This window comes from Felis catus, chromosome A2 (genome assembly GCF_018350175.1).
Source record: "Felis catus isolate Fca126 chromosome A2, F.catus_Fca126_mat1.0, whole genome shotgun sequence".
Classification (NCBI taxonomy): domain Eukaryota; kingdom Metazoa; phylum Chordata; class Mammalia; order Carnivora; family Felidae; genus Felis; species Felis catus.
The window spans coordinates 108840467-108862540 of NC_058369.1; the positions used below are offsets into that span (position 1 = coordinate 108840467).

General features: G+C 37.8%; 1 protein-coding gene across 4 annotated transcripts in view; it reads right to left on the reverse strand.

Annotated features, from left to right (window-relative positions):
- Positions 1-22074, reverse strand: part of CRPPA (CDP-L-ribitol pyrophosphorylase A) — a 670733-nt gene that overhangs the window by 177017 nt on the left and 471642 nt on the right. For all 4 annotated transcript variants that reach the window (XM_045052438.1, XM_045052440.1, XM_045052439.1 and 1 more), the window contains 2 exons: positions 19213-19389; positions 11909-12064 (listed from right to left, as the gene is read on the reverse strand). The gene's annotated coding sequence lies outside the window, so the exon portion shown is untranslated. The remainder of the gene's footprint in view (positions 1-11908; positions 12065-19212; positions 19390-22074) is intronic.

Consider the following 22074-nt stretch of genomic DNA (forward strand, 5'->3'; position numbering starts at 1 on the left):
GGTGTTCCCAACTGTCTCTAATCCCATAGCTCTTCCTTGGAAGAAAGAATAGTCAAGTGGCAAAAGCTATGGCTCCAGAATCATACTTAAAGTGTTCAAATACCCAGGTTTGACATTTGATGGTCACATGCATTTGGGGGAATTATTTGTCTCTGAGCCTGGAAAACTTGAATGAACTTCACCCTACATCATGGGATAATTGGGAGGACCAGTGAGGTGGATGCAAATAAACTATTCATCTTTGACCCTTATACATGGTAAGATTTGTTCAATCATTTTCCAGGAGATGAGCATGAAAGGAGGGAGCAGGGACAAATGCACTGATTAATGCCATAAATAATGCCATTTGCTAACTTTATGACACCAGGAAGAGTTTGATGAAATTTAATATGCATTCATCCTGATCTCCCCATCTCTCTTAGCAAGTCAGTTGCGTCAGTTGGCAACTCTAACGAACTCAGAAGTGAAGAGGCAATATGAGCTGACCAAAGACGGTGGCAAGCTAGGGAATGGTGACAAGTGCTAGCCCAGTGTCTTCCTTCACTCTTAATACTAAGAAGTTTAATGAATGGGCAGATGAACATGTGGCTTAGAGTGCCCCGAGCGAAATCCTGTCAAGCCATTCACTCTTGGTCACAATTAACGACTGAAAAAATTGGAATGTGGAGAATGTAGTAGTTTATGGGAAGTCACAAAATTTCTAAGAAGGCGCAAGCCTTGCCTATGTTTTCTATAAAAACAAAACACAGTATCTATAATCTTTTGCTCATGATTGTAGAGGAACTGCAAAAGAAGGATAATTAACTACATTTATATTTACTGAATTGTTTTCTTCAGGAAATAATATATAGAATTCAGATGGGTGAGCCCAGTGTAAAGTAAGTGACTGTCAATGTCAAAAAATTATCCCAATACTTTCTCAAACAACTGACATAATACCTTATTATATATGTATGTGGAACGAAGAGTGAGAAGAAATATCGCGTTATGTCCTTCATTTGAAACGACAGGTCTACACTCACAACCTGACCTGTAATCTCTTGTTTCTGTGCCAATCTTTGTTTTTCCACCCACATTGTAAGTTCATTAGGTACAGGAGCCACATCTCATCCTTCTGCCAAAAAAAGTTAGTGACAAATGACACTGGTTTTAAAAAGAAATTGTTCTTCATCTGCAGAACAGTCACTGCTGAGGCATTGTCATCAACACATACCCTCAGAGTTATATCCCTCCAGCATGGGTAGCAGTTACAAGTCACCCACACTCCATCATCTGATCCCTTTTTTGACCAGCAGGGAATACTTGCAAGACAACTGAACGGAATCACAGTGAGATGCTGGATGGGCAGAATATTACTGTTTTTATTTTATATATGATACTAAAGAGATAAATATCACAACTCCAGCCTCATTAACAGTGTATTGTATACAACCATTAAGCTGCATGCTGACACATGTATTTGACCTGGGACTAAATTCACTATGGCATACTAGAATCATTTTCAACTCATTTATCTTGAAAACCCAAGTCAGAATTTCTATGTGTATCGTGCACCTTAGAGGTTGGTGGGCCAGCACAATGGTTTAGGAAAAAGAGACATGGTCTAAATGGGTTAATAATTTTCCCTGGTCTCAATCTTCTGAAAATCTGAAAAACAAAGGATTGGACTAGTTGTTGTTTCTTCAACTTACTGAATCTTAATGAGCTCACAATGAGCTAGCTAAAATCACAGTTCTTCTTTCATGAGCACTGCTATTCAGCAGGGATAGAGCCTGTAAATCCATGATTTTATCAAACTCTCCAAACAACATAGGACAAGAAGAACTGGATAAACACCCGACGAGGTGCTGACCTCCCCACCACTAACCTCGAAAAGTCAGTGGTAGACGAGATGGTAGTCATCACGTTGTTATTAACAAGCTCAGGTATGAATGGCTAAAATGAATTTACCTATTATAATAACAGAAAAATCTAAGAGATCAACTCCTTTAGGACACATTATTTTGCTTTTACCATGTAACTGAATGGCACAATATACATGTACTAGTACATACTAGTCCGTGGATCCCAACAGAAAGAACACAGGAGTCCTTAAAAGAAAGGCTTATCCCATCAAGCTGCAGGACCTCTCTTAACCAGAGGGAAAGCAGTTTTGCTCTTCTATTTTCCTGTCTTATCTATAGTTAGGGAATCCCTTTGTGACATACTATTGTAGTATCTAGAGCATGATGAAGTGTTAGAGAAATCCGAGAAATTTAAGTCCAATACAATCACAGCTGTGAAGATGAGCACAAGCCCTATTTATAAAAAAAAAAATGAATGATATAAAAGAGCATAAGATGTTATAACACATGCATGCACACACACACCTTTGCTCATGCTCCAACATCCACACATGCAAACACGCTCACGGCCCCACAAATATGAACACATGCACACCCTCTTCTGCACACATGCTGTGTCACGCTCTCAACTCTGGATTGAGTTTTTAGTTGATTAAACACATGAAACTGAAACTATCCAAATAAACTCTTTTGGCAGTTATTGAAAGTCTTTTGAAGTAAGCCAGAATGCCTCTACAGTCAATGTTTCCATACTGAATCAGTCCCTGTCATAGTGATATTATGTTTATTTTTTATGTTGGAACAGAGACTTCTTCTTTCATTGCACCAGCTCTGAAAAGATAAAAATAAAAGGTAATAAAGCAGCATTCATCAAATTTTAAGATCTCCTCCCTGGCGAGAGCTTATGCTCTAATTCTTTTTACAATCGCTTTATAATAAGACTGGGCTGCTATTTGTCGTGGTCATTTCAGACCTCTTTTAGCCCCTCAGAAAGGGAAAACATTCTCTTGCCTTCATGAACTAGTAAAGCCTGTCAATATTTGGTGATTCATTCTTTTTGTTTTCAGGGCCATGTGGTCTGTTTGAGCTTGTCATGTGTGACAGAAACTGACTGGAAGGGCCCATGTGGGCAATTCTAAAGATAATTTTGAAGATTTCCCCAAAAGCTTAAGCTTCTTTTTTCAGAGCCTTTTACTGCTCCAAAACAAAACATTTCGATACACCAATTTTAGAACTTGGGTACAAGATAAAAGAAAATTAAATATATCCAAAAGTTAGCTCATAACTTTCTACACCCCACATAAAACCACTCCCTTCCTCCAAAGTCCTTACTTTGGAAAATGGCATCAAACAGAGTCTTGAAGCCATAAACTGAGGATTCATCCTCACATCCTTCCCTGCTCATCAAATCCAGTTATTCACCACATGCTGTCTAATCTACCTCCGAAATATCTATTTCTCATCTCTTGGCTCTCTCCCCACTGCGAGACCTCAGAGTAGTATCTCATTTGAGCATAGCCTCTTAATCTCCCTGCCACTAACCTCTGCTTCCTAAAGTTCTCACTGTTCCAAGCAGTTACTTATTTCTAAAGTACAAATCTGATCTTTAGAAATTTTATGAATAGGAAGTAGAATAAGTACTTTTCTCTTAGGATTGTCAGTTCCTTTATAACCTGGCACAGTCTGACATCTCAGACTCATATGCTATTGTTTCCTTTAGCCCTCATCCACGCTCCTCTCTAGAGACACAGACCTTATTACCACTCTCTAAATATGTTTTGTGTCCTGCAATATGTCCCTGGGGACAGCAGTCTCCTACCTCTCATATCACTATACCACTGCCCCGATGTGCCAATCCAGTTCGACCTTCAATAGCCATCTCACGTCTCATTTCCTATGATGCTCTCAGACCTCCCTCTCAGAGCACTGTATTTGTACTATATTCTATATTTGATAGTGCAAATCATGTTATGGGTAGTGCAATGAGTTGCATGGTGGCCTCCCGAAAGGTACATCCACACGCTAAGACACTAAACCACTGACTATGCCTTTGTTTGGAAAAAGGCTCATTGCAGATATAAATTAAATTAAGGTTCTGGAAATGAGATGATCCTGGATTGTATGGGTGGGCTTTAAATCCAATGTAAGTCCTCTTAAGACTCAGAGGAAAGACACACAGGGAAAAAAAGGAGACTATGTGAAGATGGGGAGATTGGATTGACCACAAGCCAAAGAATTTGTGGAGCCACCAGAGGCTGGAAGACTTTCTCCTAGAGCCTTCGGAGGGAGCATGACACCATCCACACCTTAATTTTGAACTTCTGGCCTTCACAACTGTGAGAGAATAAATTTTTGTTGTTGATAGCCACTAAGCGTGTGGTAATTTGTTAACGTAAACCTAGGAAACTAAGAAGGATAGTTATTTATACAACTGCCACAAACGAGATCTTGAAATCTAAGAGGAAAAAGATCACAAATTTGATTTTAATGAATAGACTTTATATTTTGAGGAGTTTTAGGTTTACAGAGAAGTTGAGCAGCAAGGACAGAGTGTTCTCACATATCCCTCTCCTCTAGTTACGCCTATTAGGTATTAAGGTGATGCATCAGTGACACGTTTGTTACAATGAATGAGCCAGCAATGACATGTACTTGTTGACTAAAGTTCAGAGTTTACCTGAGGGTTGGCTCTTTGTAACTTACGATCTATAAGTTTTGATAAATGTATAATAACCTGTGTCTGCCACTACCGTGTCATGCAGAATGGTTTCACTGCTCCAAAAGGCTCTGATGCTCCACCTACCCATCCTTCACTCCTCCCAAATTCTGGTAACCACTGATGTTTTTTGCTGCCTCCATCTGCCTTTTCCCAATTGCTGTATACTTGGAATCATACAGTGTCTAGCCTTGTCAGATTGGCTCCTGTCACTCAGCAGTACGTCTTCATGTCCTTATGTGGCGTGACAGATCATTTCTTCTTATTGCTGACTAATACTTCATTGTCTGGAGGTAAGAGATCATAGAATTTTACTTGACCTTTGTAGCCTTAGTGCCTAGTCCAGTGTATGACACACAACATATGTTCATTGAATGAGTAGCTACAATGAGTAGGTACATAATAGATGGAACTGTTGAATGAATACTAATTGAGTTTTGATGATTTACCGATTTTATAAAATGAAAGCTTAAACTCTATACAATGACCGAAGTGGTTGTGTTATTTTCTTGACGCCAGTGAAAGCACCCAACAGCTGTTATTCATGGGTTCTGGGTTTTGGGTTTTGCCTTGCACTGAAGTAATTTGTGTTATATCCCAAACCAAGGGACTAAACACAAATTGATGATGATAGGACACCTAAACAGCTCCTTGTTACAGGAGAAAAATTAGCCTGCAGGCACCTGGGTGGCTCAGTCAGGTTGGGCTCATGTCACGATTTCAAAGTTCATGAGTTTGAGCCCTGCTTCAGGTTTCGCGCTGACAGAGCAGAACCTGCTTGGCATTTTCTCTCTGTTCCTCCCCCGCTCACATGTGTGTTGTCTCTTTCAAAATAAATAAACGTTTTTCAAAAAGCAGCCTAAACCACCAAAAGGCATACGATTTATGTGCATAGGTGGAATACACTTTGACTTTCATTACTGGTAACTTTGGTCACTGATTTTAAAAATGGTTAACAGGTAACTAAGTAACATTTAAGACTCTCCGCCAGGGCCGTATTTCAGGTTGAATATTGCCCTCGCTGAGCCCCATAGGTGAATGGCTGGGATCAGAGATATTTGAAACAATTATCCTTTAGTTTTCTCCTCTTTTATTTTAATTTTTTTAATGTTTTATTTATTTTTAAGAGAGAGAGAGAGAGAGAGAGAGAGAGAGAGAGAGAGAGAGAGTGAGTGAGTAAGAGCTGAGCAGGGGCAGAGAGAGAGAGGGAGAAAGAATCCACAAAGCAGACTCCAGGCTCTGAGCTGTCATGCAGGGCTCGAACCCGTGAACCACGAGATCATGACCTGAGCTGAAGTCAGACACCCAACAGACTGAGCCACCCAGGTGCCCCATCCTTTTTTATTTTAGAAAAGAGTACCTTTCAGTAGCTTTGAGAAGTCTTGTGAGGAGAGGCACATGTGAAGGAAGATTGGTCCTGAGATAATAGTTACTAAAATTTAATGAAGATATGGGGCTTTGTTTTATTGTTGTCTCAAAATCTGTATGCATTTGGATTTTCCTATAGTTAAAATAGTTAATGATAAAAAGAATTTCAACATATTTTAAGATAACTATATTAGAAATGTGAATTAAAGGTACTTTCTTATTCATTTCAAAGAAGAATTTTTATATACCTAAAAATTTTAAGAGACTTATAATTTTTTATTATTTAAACAACTAAAGGATCTGAATCCAGATATATATGGGGGAAGTGTATGCTGAATCATCTATAATTGAATGTATTTTTAGAGAGTCATATATTCCAAAATTCTGACTCTTTTCCAAATAAATGTTTAAATTATATTTATAAAAATGTTAGAAAATAATGCTAGAAGAAATATTTTCCATAAAATGAATTACTTATGTATTAGCAACAGATAGTACATAGTCAAATAAAAGTATTTTGGGTGCCATTTAAGGTCTAAAAAGCCAAATATAAAAAATTATTTTATTATTAAAAAAAGTTTCAAGGCAATATATTTGAAGAGCCTCACAAAATTGTCAGCACATGATTTTGGGTGCAGTTTATTTGTGGTGTCTTCAGGGAAGAAAAAGGAAATTAATCTAACATGCAACTTCATAGTACATAACTCACATTCAATCAAATTATTGATACATCACAAATAAGAAGGATTCAATCAAATTATAGATACATTCCAAATACAAAGGCCCACATTTAAGTCTATTCTTAAATAAACTACAAATTTATATTACCATCTGGCAATAAACAGAAGCAGAATAATCATTTCCTTTTTGAATAACGAAAAACTCCACTTCAAAATGCCCCAAAAATATTGGACAGGAAAACACCCTAATATTTTGTTTATAATTTCAGATGGTAGTATATGAAATCTTACAACATAAGCTAGCTGTGATCAAGCTAATATTACTTAAATTCATTTTTTAATAAATCCATTTTTGTTACATAAGAAAACTTAATTAGGAAAAATGCAAAAGGAAAAATCCCAGCCTTTGCTTTTCAGAAAACACAGACTGCTGAAACATAGACTCTTTGCTGCTCATTCAGTGCCAGCCAGCCCCCTCCTGATGCCCTCTAACAGTGGTCCTCTGTCTTTCCATTCTTTTCCTCCACCACCGCTTATGATAAAAATTTCTAGTAACTTTATCTTCTGTGGTTAAGTAAATTGTTGAAATCTGAGTTGCCACCAGCTTGCTGGTAAACGTAGAAAAAAGCTGAAGTCTATGTTTAGGAATGGCCTTTTATCATTTGGTTAATATTTCTTTTCTGCCTGCAGCAATGTTGTTTTGGATTTGCTTGTTTTTAAGCTTCTTTGATTTTTGCTACATATTTTGACATTTGACTAATAGAAAAATTTTTGCTTCTTTTCTTAGTCATATTATGTCAAGTGATTCATTTCTTCTCTGCCCCCCCCCCCTTTTTTTGTAACCTCAGGCATTCTTCATGGTGCCTCTAAATATATCACGCAGCTGTTAAGAAAAAAAAAAATCCCCACCAGAAACTTAGCATGTGCACTTTTTACAGTGTGATGAAACATGTCTATTTAAAAACATTTAATTAATACTTTAAGGTATGTAGAATACATAAAAAACATCTCTGAATCTATTGCCTGTCCCAGGAATTAGACCAGGCTACATGAAAGATGTGTCTTGCTACAATGATTTTCTAATGACTTGGATTGTAAGTAGTCATTGTTTCCCCCACTTCTTTTTCTTTCTTTTTTCTTTTCTTTTATTCTCTTTTTCCTTTCCTTTCCTTTCCTTTCCTTTCCTTTCCTTTCCTTTCCTTTCCTTTCCTTTCCCTTCCCTTCCCTTCCCTTCCCTTCCCTTCCCTTCCCTTCCCTTCCCTTCCCTTCCCTTCCCTTCCCTTCCCTTCCCTTCCCTTCCCTTCCCTTCCCTTCCCTTCCCTTCCCTTCCTTTCCTTTCCTTTCCTTTCCTTTCCTTTTCTTTCTGCTCTAATAATTTTCTCCCTCTCCCTTAGTACCTTCCTAGTCATTTATTCAGGTTTCTTTCATTTATTTGTTCAATCAGCATTTGTTGATCACTGCTTATTTGTCATATTCTAGGAAAAACATCGGAACCATAATATGAATAAGACATAGTCACCACATTCAAGTAGCTCACATATATCCTGAGGCACATCCTTGTTCAAAAAGAAGACAGTGATGTTAAAGACCAGAAAAATGGTAGTAATGACATCTTTCTCTGACATAAACATGACTGAAAAAATAAAACTGTAATATATACAACTTTGGAAAGAAAAGGAACCTTCTGAAATGCTTCAGATTGAGAGCAAATATTTGGATTTAAGCACAGGGCCTTCTAGAATCCACTCAAGTTGAATGACAAGGGTTTCCGGTGAAATCCTTGCAATAGTCTGCAGCCACATTCTGTATACTGATAATGTCTGGAGCTCACCAAGTAGAGGTGCAGGGAGTTGGGGTGGAAAGAGAATGAGGGAAATTAAAAAACAGAAAGGGAGTGAACCTTTGAATATCTAAAAACTGGGATCTCTATCCAACTTGACAATATTTTTCATGTCTTAGCTTTTATGTTCCCACTTTACACCGCATTCATATTTAAGCTCATTCTTTTCCTTGGGTTTAAGTATAGTCTATAGCTCCTAAATTTATTTTCCTAGTCTAGTATTCTCACTGGTGTTTCATACATATATCCAACTGCCTTGATGTCACCATCAACCATCTTATAAGTGCTGACTCAACTAAGGTCCATTCAGATTTTCAGTTTCAACCTCCAGTGTCTCTAGATCACAAGCTATTTACCTATACATCTGGTGTTCAAGGCAGAATGCTGTTTTTGTCTCTGTTTCTCGACACTTCGCTGTCCTTCAATATTCACATCTAATCCACTGGATTAGTCCTATGGATATTGATTCTCTTGAAATTTTTGTATATTTTCCCATTGTTCTTCATGTCCACAATCACTATGTGGGTTTTCTGGTTGGATTCTGATGACTTTCCAAACAATTCTCCATACTGCCATCCAAAGAGATCTTTTCAGTCAGAGCTGATAATGTTACTTCGACTTCTTAAACTTTCTGACTTTTGATTCTTCAATGGCTCCCATCATATTAAAATTCAAAATCTTTAACATGCTCTAAAGGATCCTACAGGATCTAACTGTTGTTTATCTCTCTATACATGTCTTGAGCCAATCTCTCTTGCTTACTCCTCTTCACAATTGATGTCTTCAAGACCTTTGGAAGGACAGCTTCTTTCCTAACTCTGGAATTTTCACACATGGTCTTCCTTTTGTCTGCAATGTTCTTCTCCCACCATTTGCCTTTACATTGCCTGTTAATGATCTTAATCTATATATTTCTTCACAAAGCACAAAGCCTACCTTGAATCCTCCCATAGTAAATACTGCATGCTTTATCCAGATCTGTTTTTCAGCAGTGAGATAAACTGCTATTGACTATCAATTGATATCAGCTCTCAACTGCTCACCATTGCAGATTACACTGGAAATGACCATCCAATGAAGGCTATACCATGTCTAAATGTCTGTCCCTTTGCTTCAACTGAATTATAAATGTTCACCAGTTATTGATTACAGCATGTTTCATGATGGATGAACATCTCTTTCTTTCCATTCCTGTCTTCCCTACTTATTTACAGGAATATCTCCTTAAAATCTTTCCAATGAACTTTTAGAATACATTTTTTTCTCAGAGTCTATTTCCAGGGAATCCAGCCTATGATAGTATCAAGGATGGTACTAGGAAGCAAGTGTAAAGTGAAACATTAGAGCTGGATTTCCCAGTGTCTGAGTGACAATAAAGACACCATCACTGAGGTTAGGAGGGGTGTGGAGAGCCTCTGGCATGCTCTAATTTAAACATTCATTGTTGATGCACTCAGATGGGATACCAGTAGGAGGGAACAATATTGACAACAATATTTCCAGCACATGGGCAGAATGAGCAAATTGGTAGCTATAATGCCTATGGAAATAGGTGGCTCTTGATTAGTTCCATTGATTCACTGAAGAAAGACATTGTCAGGCTCAGTCACTGATTCCCAATTTAATGCAAAACACAAAACTACAGGTCTTCATCGGCTGCATTTAAAGAAACCCTAATCTCATGCAGTAGGGGGAAGTCAGAACAGAGGATCAGATACATGACTTTATCTTAAGAATAACAGAGCTTCTGACAAGGCTGCATTGGTAGTCGAGGTCTTCTGTGCCAAGGTCACAGCCCAAAGTGGAAAAGAGAAAGACCCTAAGATATGGAACAAGGATTTCTAGGTTGAGAACTTTGAATTCTCAAACTCCCTGAACCTGTTGGGCCTGTAAAATTGACTCTATACCCTCTTTATTAGAACTTAATAGCTCTCCTTGCAAGAAGTTTATGCAGAGGCCTCAAGTAAGGCAGGTGCCTTACAAGACAATGCTTACCTCTTCAACGATCTACTCCCTTCTACCATCCTGGCAACCATTTTAAAACCCTACCACTAAAAATCTGTCAAATCCTATCATAGCCTGAAGAGGAATAAGAGTAGTCTGCCAAGGAAAGAGAGGGACTCTTGACTGAAGAAGTTCCTGCTGGCTGATATAGACCAGCAGGAGCAAGGAAAAAATGCATGGAACTGTATTCTCAGATGCACTGAGGGAAGCAGACATAAATCTGATAAGGAAAAGTTTACTGATATGGAATACTTATCTGTACTATATTTCAAATTCTGGCAAGGACCCCAGGAGGCATTACTAATACATGGCTAAGATGACTCTTGGAAACTTACGAAAATTGATAGTTTGCCTTAATGAAGTACAAATGCCAGAATTGCTGCAACAGGTAAGGGAGGAAGGGTTCCAAAGACTCAGAGATGTAAACATTCTAGAATGCATGTACTAGCTAAGGCTGGAAAACCTACCAGTTTAATATGTTCCATGGTATGGCCTGGGGAAAATTTCATTTACTAAATGAATAAGGAATGCCTAGTGGGAGGAGCACCGTCATCATTAAGTTCAGTACAACATGTCCTCTGTAGACGGTGGCTGATGGGGGTTGGGGGGAAAGCTAGGACTCATGAAACTGATGGGGATGATGGGATGATAGAATAGGAATCCAGGTAGCAGCTCTTAACTGTTAGAAACAAAACAGGTGCAGTTTTCACAATGAGCAACACAATGACGTTGTAGAAGAGGACAACTCCACCAACGAAGTTGTGGAAAGGATTAATAAAACACATTATTATTGTAGATAAAAGAGATAGGCAGTCAAGAGGTATATTTCTTAATAATACAATGAAAACTGAGGGAAGAAACATGTGGATGGACTTCTGGGAGAGGGCATAGAGCGTGAAGATTTTGTATTGCATGCTAATGCCACTAGTGAGCATAAACCCCAGAGAGAGAAACTTAAGTAACAAAGTAGAGAGAATGACTAAGATATAAAGTCAGTCAGTCACTGTCACTGGTCAACCAGTGCTGGGTCAAAGGGATAATAAATGTAGCTTCCATGATGGCAGGGATGGAGGTTATTCATGGGCAATCACTCACCAAGACTGTTCTGGACACTATTCCTGCTGAATGTCTAACTAGCCAACAACAGATACAAATGATAAACTTCTGATGTGATTCCAGCCTCCTGAAGACCACTCAACCACTTGGTAGAAAGTTGATTATGCATTGGACTCCTCCCACATGGAAAGATCAGCATGTCAGATCCATATACTGATTATAAATGTCTTTCCTACGCTTGGCTTTCCTGTATATCTAAAAACATATAGTAAAATGTATTATCTATTGACACAGAATTCCACATGACTATGACTCAAAAGGACCAACTTTATAGCGACTGAACCGTGGCAATGGGCTCATGACCATAGGACATGTATAAAACCACCCAGAAATTACTTACCTGCTGAATGGCAGAATGGGTCTCTTCAATATATACCTAATTATATTCATCAGTTTCGTTTTCAAAGTTGTTCCATGTGCCAAGAAAACATCAGGAAAAATAAGTAATCACCATTTCAGCAGGAATCTTTCCAAGAGACCCACCCTGACCTTAAAGCTGCAAAATGAGGATGAATACATTTTGTGCTCAGAAGCTGCAATGGGGTATTCCCTTGCTTCCATAACTGGTTTTTAAAATAATGAACAAGCACAGCAGCCAATGTCTGAGAATAGCATGGTAACCAGGGATCCTCCGGGGATAACAATCTCAGTCACTCCACCAGGAAGTCTACCTAGCAAGCAAAACAGTTAAAAATAAGAAAACAAAATCTGGGAGATGTCATGGAGGAGGGTGATGAATATCAGCTACTGCTAAAAGATCACATGCAGCAACAGGGATTACAATTGATCCGATAACCCTTTCCTTAGAAGTTTCCCAGGAAACTAAGTCAACAGGGATCCTGGAGGAGCTGTTCCCAGATACAGAACACTTCCTAGAAGATGCTACTGGATCTGTATCACTTAGCAGTAGACTATAAAGGATTAAATGGCACTTCACTTCAATACCATCTTTAGGGCTAACACAACGCCCCCAACTGTTGGAAATATGGGCTGCTAAGAAGCTCTCTGCTATGACCCTCACTATGAATTTCCCTCAGCTGTAGCAGCGAGTGATTTGCTCATGATTACAAACTTTTTCGGTGGGACAACCTTCAGCCAATGAGTGTGTAATGTGAAGATGCAAATCGTTGTCCCCTGGCCTCAATTTGGGACAGATTTGAGTGGCAATGACAGCAGCAAGACTTCCCACAGGATCAGCGAAGACGTCAGGTGCAACCACATGGCGGCCCACCTTCTCAGCATTACTGAGAAGGATCCTCACTTCCCATGCTATTCTCAGAACCCCGTACTGCTTCCCTAGGTCTCCTCAAATCTCCTGAGAACATTCAGCAGTAAGACTTCTTTGTGATGCTCCCATTCTCAGAATTTGTTTCCAGTATATCTGATCTAAAATATTTGACCATGTGTCCTTTAGCCTCTCACCACATATTTTAATTTTCTTTCAGAGCAATTAATATCACTGGTAATTATACATTTGTATGACTACTAACATGACTGAGAACAGGACCCATAGCTGTTTTGCTGATTGCTTTATCCCTTTACATGTGGCGCATAACTCATGCTATTAAATAGTTCTTGCTTTTTATTGCTACTCAAACCAGATAACAAGATCTGTTTTTTCAACTCCTTTCTTAGTAATACACTCTCCACTCATATGAGTTCTTCAGTCACCCATATAGAAAAACCTCAAGCATGAAGAAATGCAGTTGTTTGCCTTCTCCAGGATGTGAAATTCTTCTGGAGAAAACGGCAGCAACTTGTAGATCCCTGCCATGATCTGTAGCCCCAACTTGTTCCTCAACATAGCTTACCTTTCACATCACCCTAATCCACCTCTTTCCTTTTTCCCCAAACAGCTAATTGAGGCTTCTCTAAACTCCTTAAGTACCTCCCCTCTCTCTAATCTGCTGTATCATTACAGAGGACTTAAGCTTCTTCGCACTACATGTATTTGCAAAATAGATACACCTATGCCTCTTTCTATGCCTTCTCTCTTGGTGCCAAATCAACTATGAGTACTTTTTGTCTAAGTTTATTGGGACTGTTTTTACATGTCTCTTTAGGCCAGCACGTATCCTTGCTCCTGCACTTCACAGACAACCTTCTTAAAGACTTGTTACATTACTATTTCTGCTTCTTCACCTCCCAGTTGTTTCCCCAGTCAAACTCAGCTTGCTTTGTGGAATCCATCATTCCACTGAAGTTACTCATGCCAACACTGCCAACAATCTCATTGGTAATAAAACCAACAGAATCTTTTCAATCATCAGATTACAAAGCTTTTTTCAAAAATGTATGACAGTCGTCCTGTCTCTTGAAATGCCTTTCTTGGCTTTCACAACACCTGCTTGTTTTGGTATTCCTCCCATCACTGTTCAAAATGGTTGTCAGGCAACTCTGTCAACTCCCTGTCTTCTGGGATGCCTGTGTTGGAATTCTCCTGAGTCCCTGCCTCTCTCATCTCAGTGCTTTATAATGCTCAAAGGAGAACCCCATTCAGTTCGACTCCATCCAGAACTAGCACAAATCTCTATCTGAGGGTCAAACTCTACTCTATCCCCTATTCCCCTCAGTGCCACTCCACGTTTTCAAACCTGAGTACATTATCTTCCTCACTCCTCCTGCACTGTCATATAAATATCCCATTCACTCAAGCAACACAAGTCAGAAACTTGGGAATGAGGTTTAACTATTTCTCACCTCTCCTGCCTCCAGTTCACCAATTACCAGATAGAGCTTTCTCAAACTGCAGCCAATTATGTCACCCCTTACTTAACTGCCCTTCCTGATCTACATTACCCTAAGATAAAGTCCCGTTTTATTTGACAGACTCACTAGGCCTTTCATGAGCTAAACTCTATTCTCACCAGAAATATTTATTTTATTCTTTTTTTTAAAGATTTTGTTTTTAAGTAATCTCTAAACCCAACATGAGGCTTGAACTTACAACCCCAAGATCAAGAGTCACATGCTGTACCAACTGAGCCAGCCAAGCATCCCAGAAATAGTTTATTTTAATCATCTCTCTCTATCTTGTCCAGAAAGTCAGGATAATTTCAAGAAATCCAGCTGCCTAACTTTGAATTTGTTGTGTATTGTCCACGTGACATTTATTATTGCCCCGTGTGAAAAGAACAAATTTTCCCACATCTCATTTTTCTATAATCCATTCATATATGCATGAGAATTAATTGATATCTGACATGTAAAATTCTTCCATGGTGCCTTGCAAGTAGGACCCACTCAACAAATTTTACCTTTTTAAAATATATTTAATATTATTATTACTAACAGTAGTGTTTCATTCTACACATTAAATTTCTTCATACTATATGCTATGCTAATCATACAGTAAATATTAATTAAAGTGATTATTATGTGGATAAAAATAAGAGTTTTACTTTAGAAAAGAAACTGATGACACTACCTAATATTTTACTGTTTTAAACTCTGAAATAATTGCAAGAGTAAGCAAGTAGTGATGGGGGCATGAGGGAGAGAGGAAAGTGGGTGATGGACATTGAGGAGGGCACATGCTGGGATGAACACTGGGTGTTGTAGGTAAGCCAATTTGACAATAAATTATGTTATGTTAAAAATAAAGAAAAAAAGGAAAAAAGTGCATTTCAGTGAGGTTCAATAAGTATAAACTGAGATCATGGTAGAAAATATTCTAATACATACAAGTGAGAAGGGACAGTAATACTATCTTAGGCACTTCTCATGAAAGGGCTTGAGAAGTATTTTCTAAAATATTCAAAAAGAAAATGACAAGGCATGCCTTAGATTTATTATGCCTATGGCAAAGGAGAGAGCAAACTGTGCAAAAATAAAGCTCAACCCAAGGATGACTTTCAAACTCTCTTATTTAAACCTTCTGGAAGAGAATGATAACTCAACAACTTGACTTATCAAAGACTGCAATCCATACAGCAAGGCTTAAGAAAGATCGGAATGAACAAGCTGCTGCACAGATTCTGAAGGTCATTAGAGTTGGACAGAGTCAGAGCCAGCCACACCATATGGTTGCTGAAAAATTCACTCATCGGAAAGAGCCATAAAATTGTAGTATATTTCTAGAGGCACAAAACTCTGACTATTAAGGATAAAAAAATAACCACTCACAGAGAATTGGCCAGAGAGGAAAGTGAATCAAGATCAGAAATCTAAAATGCCCGTGCAGCATTTGTGCTCTGTATAACTACACAACAGACAGGGCCATGCATCCTAGCAGCCATGGAGATAGAGCAATGCACAGAAAGCCCAGGCTGTTTATCACTTGTCTTTAGACATCACCGACACAACTTCCCCACAGCTGACACATGCCCATCCAAAGACCTTTTGACCCAGTGTGTCCTGACTCAACTACTGCCATGCATTTCCTTCTATTCCACAAGTTTTTTTTTAGAGTTTATTTATTTGGAGAGAGAGAGAGAGAGAGAAACAGAGAGAGAGAGAGAGAGAGAGAGAGAGAGAGAGAGAACGCACATAAGTGGGGGAGGAACAGAGCCAGAGGTACAGAGCAGGCTCTGCACGGCTCTACATGGTCAGCACAGAACCTGATGCAGGGCTCGAACTCACGAACTGTGAGATCATGACCTGGGCTGAAATCAAGAGTTGGAGACTTAACAGACTGAGACACCCCGGAATCCCTCCACAAACCTTTTAGAATGAAGCAAGTATAATTTCTTTTTAATAAAATCATAAACTTTAGGTATCAAAACATATTTCTAAATCAAAATACATCTGACTTGGAGCCTCTGGTGAGCAATTTGATCTCTCATATTATAGCTCCCCAAGTCCCAAGGACTGTTTATAATCAAGAACATTTGAAGAGGGCCTCCTGAGTTTTTGGATTTTGTTTTCCATTGGTCAATACACATTGATCATGTGGGAACGGTCTCCTGAGGGTAAGACCTCACCAGGCTTGCTAGAGGGCATTTTGCCCAAATTTGCCCACAATCTGGTCTTCTTAGGAGTGTCTTTAAACTATTACCTTTTGAGGTCTTGCCAACCCTCCAAAGTAGCAAGAATCATGAATTAGTAACTCAGCAAAATGCAACTTTACTTTTGTTTCCTACAGCCCCTTCAAATGTTATTCAATAGAACACCTCTTCCCCATTTTTGGACAAAACTTCAACAGGCCCCTTGATATTCTGCTCATCTGTATGTAATTGATCATTTTATCACAAACACTGTCTTATTTCAGTTATTAACATGTCCAGAACAAGATTTTAATTAGAACTCTTCACTTGCTTAAACATAAATCTCTAGCCTAGATCAGCTGTAGTCTGGAGCCTACAAAAGGAGCCAGGAGACTGAGAGTTTAAAAACATCCTTATCCTAATATTCAACGTATCCGAAAGCTCTGACAGCATCTTCAAAGAATGGTAAATCTTTGGCACTACAGTGACATTCCTTGGACATACTGTGTTCATTCAAAAGGAAATTTAAAAACTTATTGAGGATGAATATAACAAAACCAATAATCACAGTTACCAATCTGTGGCTATTCCCAGAGATACTCTGACATCATCATCCTTAAGGTTTTGGGGTTTTTCCCCTTTCTTTTCCTCTTCTTTCTCTAATATCTGATATCAAGTGATTATATCTGAGCCTTATTTATGCGCCGAAGTATAAATAATGCAATGAAGAATCACAAAAGAAGAACCTCTTTACCACTGGTGAGCCATTTATTTCTCAATTCACAAAAGAGGAAGGTAAGGACAATTCTGAAACACTTGCCTGGGGGCTCAGAACTGAAGCGTGATACCTGCCTCTTAACAGAAGTGTGAAATTGAAACAAGTATTGGAATGGAAAAGCATATAAAAAATGACTATGCTGTCAGTTACTTGAGACTTCAGATAAAATGTAAAGTTGAAAGCTGGCAAGCAGAAAAGCTCATGTGGAGAAAGAACTCTATCATAGATGAGAGTATTATTTTTGCTGTCTTATACATAAATCATGGCAAGGAAAAGGAAAGAAATATTTCAACTGCCAAATGGATAACTACTCATGGCACTAACCTCCCTCAAACATGAGGAACATTCATCTAGTCCAATCAAAATTATTTTTCTCATGTTTTATTGGTTTAGGTTGTCATAGAATTTGCCCCTATATATATATACAGAGAGAGTTCATTAATGGCAAGAAGGTAATTCTGTTGATGAGACTGGCAATATGGGAGGAAAGTGTTTCACTGTAAATTTGGAGGACAAATGTTAGTTTCCAATAACACCTAATATAAGTGAGATAGTGATAGTGTTCTGATCCTCTACAGTAATTGGAGTGCATTTGGAGTATCTTGATTGACACATTTTAAAATGTATTGGTGTGGAGAACTTATGAACTCATTTAAAGATGTGGAATAAGATGGGGAACAAACATGACAAGAATTCACATTTAAAAAAATGAAGTCAAGAGCCGAGAATGTTTTCTCTGGAGAATACAGGGTTCCATTGGACTCATAGGCTGAGGAACTTGACTATCTTCACCTATTTGAAACTACCATATGAAACAGGAGACATGAGACAAATAGGAGATAAATGCTTTTCTATGATCAGAGAAAAATGAGCAAAACATAAAGGAAGATCATGTTTGGATCAAAGATAAAATGGGTATTTCAGGAGGAAGAGTATTCTCTGCCAGTAGAGTTGTTTTGATATGACATGTTAGTCACCTCTAGGTTAGAATTTCCCTCAGCTCATTGTTTTGGGGACTCATGAATTCTGATCCATCACCTACTACCATATTGGACTCATGGAACATACTTCATGGGTTAAAGAGGCAAATGTTTCAATATACCTGTTAGCTCTCTACCCCAAGTATTGGTTCTATAGTGCCTCCTATGATTGAGCCTTGGGCCGAAAAGAGAAAGTATTCCAGAATGACAAAATACTTTTGTGTCTTCGACCTTCCAAAATGGATAGCTTCCTCTAATGAGCTCTAAATTCTGCAGAATCCTTTATTTTTTTTGTTCAATTAATCCATATTCTCCTTTTTTGTTTTCAATTATGAAGCTATTCTTTATGTTTCATAACTTAAAAATTCATGTGATAAACTGACAGGCCAAAAACAAAAAACACCCACTTTTCCTTTTCAACATCTATATTGTTGTGATTTATGAACCTCTTTTTATTTGGTTTTCTGTCTTACATTTTTTTAAGTCATAGGTGAAAGAATAGGAATCACTTCTTTGAGCTATATTGTATATGACTATCTGAACTACAGTACAAGTCTGTACGAGTCTGTTGTGCATCACACAGTAGAACCAGTAAGATAAATAATGTAGCCGCATAAAAATACCTTATTATTCATGTTATAAACACTTCTGATTTTACCTAAACACAGCCAAGTACAGAGTAGCCATATTACCTTGGTGTTTTGCATAGCAATCATGAAGCATATAAACTGTATGGGTATTTATTTTCAACATTTTTCTGATCATTAAATGGAGGTTAGAGCTAGTTCATCTTTAAATTCAGAATATTATTCTATACATATGGAGCTATAACATTTTTTCCCATATGGTGTCATATTTATTTCCACAAAGGAAATGTGATGACAGAAATTTAAAAAAAAAAGGTTTCCAAAAAATGTATTAAAACAACAGTAGATTTCCTATTAAGCAAAGAATTCAGTACCTCATTTTTCAGCCAGTTGAAGGAGCGCCGAGAATGTACTGGCGTTGGAAAAGATACTTCTTTCCAGGCAAACTCTTCAGAGAAGTTCAATAAGAATAATTTCCATTCAGGAATTCCATCTTTCATATGCCAGGTGTCAGGACTGTCAAATCTTTGGACTGTTTAGTCTTATCAAACCTAATAAAACAATCGTACATAACCGCTAGGAAACATTTTGTTGCTCTTTTCCACACAGCATCACTTTTAAGTTTAACTTGGTTTACTGAAAACCAGTTTTGCATTTTTGAACATCTTGTTCAGATTTTGAAAGAAGATTTTTCTTAAAAGTATGTCAATATAAAGAGTTATTCAAATATACACATAAAACAAGAATGATATTCAAATGCTTATATACTGAATGTAAACCAGGAGTCATGAAATTAGAATGGTACTCTTTCTGGGGGAGAAATCAGAGGTAGAAACCTTTTAGCCTTATCTTACTGACAGTTAACAGGGAGTTATATGGTGCTGGTTGGGCATTGTTTTGTGACAAACATTTGAAATTAAGTAGAGAAAAGCGATGTGCAGATTGTCTCCTTACGCCATGATTCAGTTTCATGATATGCTGGCTTCCCTGTAGGCGTCAAGTTGAAAATATCTTTCCTTTCCTTATTCCTCATAGCTTATAGTTCTTTTTTTGAAGTTTATTTATTTATTTGAGAGAGAGAGGGGCAGGGGAGGGGTAGAGGGAGAGAGGGAGAGAGGGAGAGAGAGAGAGAGAGAGAGAGAGAGAGAGAGAGAGAGAGAAAGAGAGAGAATTCCAAGCAGGCTCCCCACTCCCAGCTTGGAGTTCAATGTGGGGCTTGAACTCATGAACTGCAACATCATAACTTGAGCTGAAATCAACAGTAGGATGTTTAACTCACTAAACCACCAGGTGCCCCCATAGCTTATAGTTCTATAGCAGGAATGGGATGGAGAGAATTTCTCAAGTGTTACCCACAAGTAATTAATTTGGCAATATTTGTTAGCTTAATAACATGTAAATAATACTTCTTTTAATTTCTCCATCAATATATCAGTAAACAAGAAATCAATTAATTTGAGAGGGGGTTGATGTAGTTGCTCAGTGTTGCTCAAACACAGGATAAAGCATGACAAATAATGCATTTTTTCTTCTCTACGTTAAATTACCCATGATTTAGGAGAGAATAATATTAATCACTCCTTTACAGGGCTATCCTGGAACTTTTTTTTGGATGATCTGAGCATTTCCTGGATGGCATTTAAGAATACAGTGTGTGTATATATATATATATATATATATATATATATATATATATATATATATATATATATACATATACACACACACACACACACACACACACACACACATACATACATACATACATACAGTGTCGATTGTCCCTGAAGTTCTCAGCAAGTCCAGCCTTTAGTTAAGAGGAAGTCTAAACCATGACCTGTTTTCACATCACTGGGGTTTACTAGATCCTTTCTGACCATAAATTATAGTTCTAAATTCAAAATTCCTGTCTTAGGTTTAAGACCAAGTCCTTGACCTCTATAGCACTTTTTGGTAGGTGGGTGCATGGTTTATTTGGCTGTGTTTCAGTCCTCCTCCTTTCTCAATACTGGCCTGATACTTCAGTTCCGCCAAGAATGTTTGGTCCTATTTACATTAACCGTGTTTCTTCACAGACCAGAGTCTAGTCCTAATACTTGAAATGTATCAGCAAGAATTGTTGACTTCCACCGTATCTAGTCACCAATCTGTTAGAGCCTCTCTGGTAACAACCAACGCCTTGGAATTACAACTAGTAACTGGTGGAATAGAAATACTTGTGACTCTGTATATTCCCATAGCAGTGTGATGCATTTTAACATCATCTACTCTACGTCCCACTTCCAAAAAAGTTGAAAATTACTAATTTTTGGAATTATTAAGGTAATATGGAAATATAATGTATTATTTTTTTATGAGTGTGTGTAAAATTCTCAAAGCCAGAGAGCCCTTTTCATTTTGTATTCCCTGCAATCAAACTGGGACTTGGCCTAGATGCCTTTGGCCTACCTTGAACAGGCAAATCTAGTTGCTGCATTCTAGTCCTTTCCTGAACTTCATTCTAGCATCTGAGAGCTTCTTTTTAGAGCCTTAGAAGCACTTAAAAAAGAAAAGTTTAAATGAGATTAGCAGTTGCAAAAATTGGTGCCAGAAAAGAGAAAACAATTAATAAGGAAATTGATGGGAAGGGAGAAGAAACAAGGCATGACTCTTACTACCTTCAAAGGTATTATGTACATAAAATAAATCAAGGTGACTTAGTGATAGCTCAAAGAATCACAGCTGACAAAGAATAGTTTAAAAAACTGATATTTTAGGGAAAACATGTATGACTTGAATTATCTTCTTCAAGTTTACTTAATATCTTAAATTACAGATTTTCTCTACATCTGTTCCCATGGCAGTTGATGTTTCCATGGCTGATGTTGCCTGGTCATACCCATGTCCATCAAATGGAGAATTTTGCTCCCCCATAGTCAAGGAAGCAGAGAAGTGAGGACCACATAATTCAGATTACCTTGATCTTTCTGTAATTTCTGCTTAAAGTAAAATTTAAACATTTATAAACTTACAAAAATTGACAAATGTGGCACATCCACTCTTCTCTGTAGCAAGTGTCTAAGCAAAAATTAAGCATTATTAATAAACATTATGAAATAAAATATGGAATGAATATTAACCAAATATAAAGGTTAATCTCTATCCTGCTAAACAAGTAAAATTTGAACAAAAAATGTGAATTATCCATGAGAACAAGTCACTGAAGTAATAAAGAAGAAAATAATTAGGCAAGAGAA